Source organism: Ovis aries, chromosome 9 (genome assembly GCF_016772045.2).
Source record: "Ovis aries strain OAR_USU_Benz2616 breed Rambouillet chromosome 9, ARS-UI_Ramb_v3.0, whole genome shotgun sequence".
NCBI lineage: Eukaryota > Metazoa > Chordata > Mammalia > Artiodactyla > Bovidae > Ovis > Ovis aries.
In genome coordinates, this window is record NC_056062.1 from 62,514,560 (window position 1) to 62,520,559 (window position 6,000).

Sequence of the window (6,000 nt, forward strand, 5' to 3'; positions counted from 1 at the left end):
GGATTGTCTACTCACTTGCCCTCACCCAACTGAAACACAAAATTTTCTATATTTCCTGTTGGCCAGTACACTTTTAATTAATTTCCAAGCTACATTACCAGCTTCAACTTGTCTCATGTACCTCATGGATTCATAACATGGAATCATCCATTTTTCAAACACACCAAATGCAAAAGTCCTTTGTGCCTTTATTTTCATGCTGTTTCCACAGTCAAGAAAATTTTCACCCCTCTTTTTACCAATAAAACACTTAACTCTCTTTCAATATTAAGTTCAAAGTCACTGCTACCATGAACATTGACTGGGCTCCCCACTCAGAATTAACCTCTGGCTTCTCTGAACTCCTACAGAAAACAAAGTAGCAAGAAGCATCTTGCTACTATCTATCATCATATATTTTGATATACTCTTTTATTTCAGATATTTTTGAAGGTGATGCCTTGATTTATTCAACATAATTTCACAGTGGAGACTTTAGCTTCATTGTCACTTTGGAAATTCAGTAATATCAAATTACTACCCACGAAGAATTTCATGATTTTAGGATAGATTTTGAAGGTAGAGCTTATGGGCTATTCTGATATTGAAAGTGGGTGTGGGAGAAGAAGAGAAATTAAGAATAAGTCTGAGATTGTTGGCTTGAACAACTTGAAGAATGGTGTTGATATTTCCTACAATTGGGGGGCTATTTGTTTGTTTTGCTTTGGTTGGTGGTGGGGTGACTTGAAGTTTGGGACATACTACATTTGAAATGCTTGCCAGACATCTGAAGAGTAATGGTGAATAGGTAATTGGCCCTAAAATGTAGGAGTTCATGTGAGATGTCTAGGCTATAATGTAAATTTATAAATTATAATTTTAGATATTATTTAATGTAATGAGGCTGAATGGTATCATCTAAGAAGAAAAGACATCTGAAGTTTGTGTCTCACATAACAGAGTAAATGGGATGAGAAAGATCTAGCAAAACTAAACAAAAAACTGAAAAGGATGTTAGAAGAATAAACAAGAGAGAAAGTGTCCTGGATTCACATCAGGGCAGTGTCAAGTACTGCTATTGTGCTAAGCGAGATGCCAGTCAAACACTTATAACAACATGATGGCCTATTTTCAACTGTGACACGGTCTTTTTTAAAAAATTAATAAAGTTGATTGCCTTATTTGAGTGGAAGAAAAAGAGGAGCGAAAAACTGGTGACACCAAATATAGGCAATTATTTGCTATAAAGCAATCAAGGATGATAACAGCAGGAGCAATGAATAACGAAATGACAGTGATCAAATTGCATTTTGACTTTGTTTAATAGGTCCTTGTATCATCAGAGAGCACTGGATGGAGATTCAGAGGCAAACAAAACTTGTATTTATCTTGGATACACTGGATGCTCTCAAGAATATTATGTCAAGGGAAAATAATTGCCATATTTGTATTCCTCTGTTGCCTCGCATGGTGACTTAATAAAGTGAGACCTTCACAAATGCATATTGACTCTTTGTGTAGATGATGGATGGATGCGCAAATGAATAAAAAGTGAGTATCATGCACGTGGTTATATGACGGTAAATTTCCCAGCTGCCACATAAGACTTTGGAGTGTTCCTAAGAACGTGACAAGTAATATATCTCAAATACATGAAATATTGAACTTTAGGAAAGAAAAGAAAATAATCATTCTTTAAAAAGTTAAAAAATCTTATACACTGTAAAAATTTCATTGTTGGAGGGATTCCCAGACTCTTGAAAAACCATAAATTTAAGGAAATTATCAGAACCCTCCATCTTGGCACTGTTATTTTATCCTTTACCATACCCTGTAGTTCTTTAGCTTCTGAAAAACTGTCTCTTTGGTGTCTCACTAACCTCAAGAGTTATGCGCTCCTCTTGTCTGGGTCTCATTCATATAAGAATATGCTTGTTTTTTTTGGTACTTATGGAGGAGAATAAGTCAAGTTATTGTTATGATCCACTACAAATACTTGGAAAGCATTGCCTGGCATCAGAAACCTGCTATGGAAATTTTGCCACCACTCTACGTGGATGTCTTTCTCAGAGTGCTGAATGGTGAGAAGTATTATCCTGCAGATCTTTGACATTTCGTACTGGGTACTGGCTTCTCCTATTCCCCACCCTCAACATGGACACATAGCTTCATAACATACATGGCTTTACCTAATAGCTTTTGTTCTGAATTATTCAAGAAAGAAGGAAAAATGCCAAGAAGAAAAGAGGTCAGGAAGGGAGAAAAGCAAGAAGCAGCTCAAGAAGGAACACACAAACGAAAGACTAAAGCTACTCCAGTGTTGTTATGCTTGGTGCTTCTACAGTACATACTTTTTCATCCTTTTACTTTCAACAGATCTGCATTTTTAGACATAAAATTGGCCTCTCTAAGAAAGCATTGGGTCTAACTTTTCCATCCAAGCTCTGCCTTTTGCATTTTTGAATAAAGTGTGGTATTATGTGGTACCATATATATCTTTAGCTTTTGCTGTAATTTGGCATTACATTGAATGACTTCATGTAAAACATCATAACTTTGCAACAGTACCATTCCATTTTTTTTGGTTTTGTTACAGTGTACTTAATATATCCCCCAAATGCATATATTTAATGTATACATTTCATTGAACTGGACATATGTATTTACTCATGGTACTATGATTACAGTCAAGGAAATAAACATATCCATAGCCTCCAAAATATCTGCATCGTTTTTTTCTTTTGGTGTGGGCATAACCTGTAACATAAACTCTACCATCTTAGCAAGTTTCCTAAGTACACAACACCTTAGAGTTAATTGTAGGTCTTATACAGAAGATCTCTAAAACTTATTCATAACGTATAATAATAATTTTATGCCAGTTGAACAATCTCCCTCCCCCTACCCCCTAGTAACCACCATTCTACTCTCTGCTTTTATGAGTTGGCCAATCTAGGCATCTCATATAAGTGGATCTTCCCTCTGAGACTGACTTATCTTACTTTGCCCAATGTCATTCAGATCCATCTATGACATTGCAAATTAAAGAATTTCCTTCTTTTTAAGGCTGAATACTATCCAACTATATGTACATACCATATTTTCTGTATCCACTCATCTATCGATGAACATTTGGTTTGATTCCACTTATAACAAACCTGTGTGATATTCTGTCCTCTGTGTTATATTTAAATTCATAATAATATGTACATTAGTATGTGATAAGGTTTGCTTTACTCAAAATGCTGAACAAAATTAAGAAAATAATATATATGTATATTTTAAACTTACTCATTTACTTTTCATTGATATTCTTCCTTCTTGTCTTTCTGGGTCACCTCTCTCAGTTTCCTATACCCCAAAACTTTCTTCTCACTCTTCAAGCTAATCAGGTAGAAATTTCTGCTTGAATTCCTGCAATGAATGGACTAGATTGCCCTCACTGAAAGGGCATATGAACATATACGTCTCCTACTATTTTCTTCTTTCAAGAGTCAAGACACTGCTTAGTTTCTGTCCGCTTTTGGTTTACTCTTCAATGACAGTTACTATTGTCTATTTGATCCAGAGTTCAGAACTTTTATCTGCAACAGGGGTTGTGGAAGAGTAGTTATTTTGCTATTATTGGAGCAAGAATTTTGTTTTATTAAACTTTAAATACATAGTATATACATTCACTTGTATGCGTATTTCCCAATAATAACATTAAAATGTCTAACAATGTAATTCATCATACTAGTTCACCAAACAAGAAGCATGACTATATTTCAAAAGATAAAGAACCTGAAAATGTTATCTATTTACAATAATAAAATAAGAATTAAGAATAGCAAGAAAACTCAACATGATAAATTAGCTACAAAAAATTACATTATATTATACTTAGAAAAGAAAGCTTAGCTATATTCTCTTTAATTGGGGGGGGTGAGCAATAAAAAATGGCATTTTCACTGTTACTATGTAACATGATTGTGGATGCTATGGTCAAAATAACACAATGAATAAAAGGCCAAAGATTGGAAAGGAAATAATAAAACTTTTAAATTAGAGATGAGGTAATTAATAGTGTATAATACTAAATAAAATCAATGCATAATTCACTTAAACTAGTTAAAATAATAGTATATTTAGGCAATTTTTCTAAAAATATCAACTTGTAAAACATAATGAATTTCTTTGTGCCATCAATGCACATCGAGAATATAAAATATAAAATAAAATACCATTTACCAAGGCAGTAAAATATCAACTTTCCCCACACCTTATTTGGAAATAATATAAAAGAATGCATGAAAAAACAGGTAATAAAGAATTTTCATAGATGAGGCAACAGAATTTTAAGGTAATTTCGGTGAAATCCAATCCAAATTCTTCCAAGATATTTTTTGAAGTTAAATAAACATGATCTAAGTTGTTTTGTGTAAATGGATGCCTGCTAATAACAAATTTTAGTTCTAAGAAGCAGAAGCTAAAGGGGAAGAATTATCCTATCCAATTCTAACATATAACAGTTTTTTTAAAAAGCACTAAAATAGATTTACAGGAAATGAAAAGCAGATCAATAAAACAGAATACAGAGGTTAACACATTTTATTATAAATAATAAATGTGGCACAATAATTCAATGAGAAAAATGTTCAATGTATGGTGCAGTTAATATTGGCTTATTCCCTATCAGTTCAGTTCAGTTCAGTAGCTCAGTCGTGTCCGACTCTTTGCATCCCCATGAATTGCAGCATGCCAGGCCTCCCTGTCCATCACCAACTCCCGGAGTTCACCCAAACTCATGTCCATTGAGTCGGTGATGCCATCCAGCCATCTCATCCTCGGTCGTCCCCTTCTCCTCCTGCCCCCAATCCCTCCCAGCATCAGAGTCTTTTCCAATGAGTCAGCTCTTCACATGAGTGGCCAAAGTATTCCCTATACTTCTGTGTAAACAGTTCATTAATAAAATAAAGTTATAGTTATATTTTGTATTGATGGGACTTGGGACACACTATAGCAAAATATGGCACCCTGGAATACTGAATATTATAAGCTGAAAGAGTTTAAGAAAACAGTAAATGTGGGAGGGTCACCCTGACCTTCCCCCAGTCCTTCTCCCCTGAAACAGATTGTAAGGCCCTCAAGTGAGAGGTGGCCTCCCTATTCCTGGAGGAAAGGAACATCCTTATCTCTGAAGACAAAATGACACCTAGAAGAATCTAAACAAATCGGCCTTGCCAACTTCTTCCCAGTTAACTACACTTAACTTATACTCTTAAACCTATCCTATTCTTCCAAGACTGTCCACTCTATCAAGGCAAGCATAAATGCACTCAGGTCTACCTGTTTCTTTAAGTCTCTGCTTCATTATGACATCTCCTGTAACATGTAAAATTCATGTTATATAAAATTTGTCTGCTTTCCTTCCATTATTGTCTTTGCCAGTTTAGTTTTCAGACTCAGAGAGGGACTCGAAGAGGGTTGAGGAAAAATTTTCCTCCCTTATAGCATGATATAATAGATTATATTAAGTGTCTAAATTAAGTAGGTAAAATTACCAGGCTAACATTATAGAAGAATGTGTAGGAGGGGAATATATCTGCGATCTAGCATTTGAAAAAGGAAACCTAATGAAGATATGAAAAGCACATAATAGACAGTGAAACATGAATTTATTTATCTCAAAATCAAGAATTTCTATTGAATGATGACAGAAAATATCAGTTAAGTGACAAATGATAAACTTGGGGAAAAAAAAAACTGGCAGTAAGTAAAACCAGTAAGTAATACTGTGTTTTATCAATTGTAAGATGCCTTTGATTCTCAGAAATATTATTTGTGTTTATGTTGTTAAGAAAAATATTATAAAATAAATTATGGTACAACAGTTTATCATTACTTAGAACTTTAAATTCACAAATATTGAAGTCACTCATTTAAACATCTTTGGATATTAAAGTTATGTCTGTGTAAACAACTATGATGAACTTCATACATGTTAGATAGTGCTCAATTTCAGAAATGTTTTAAATAAAA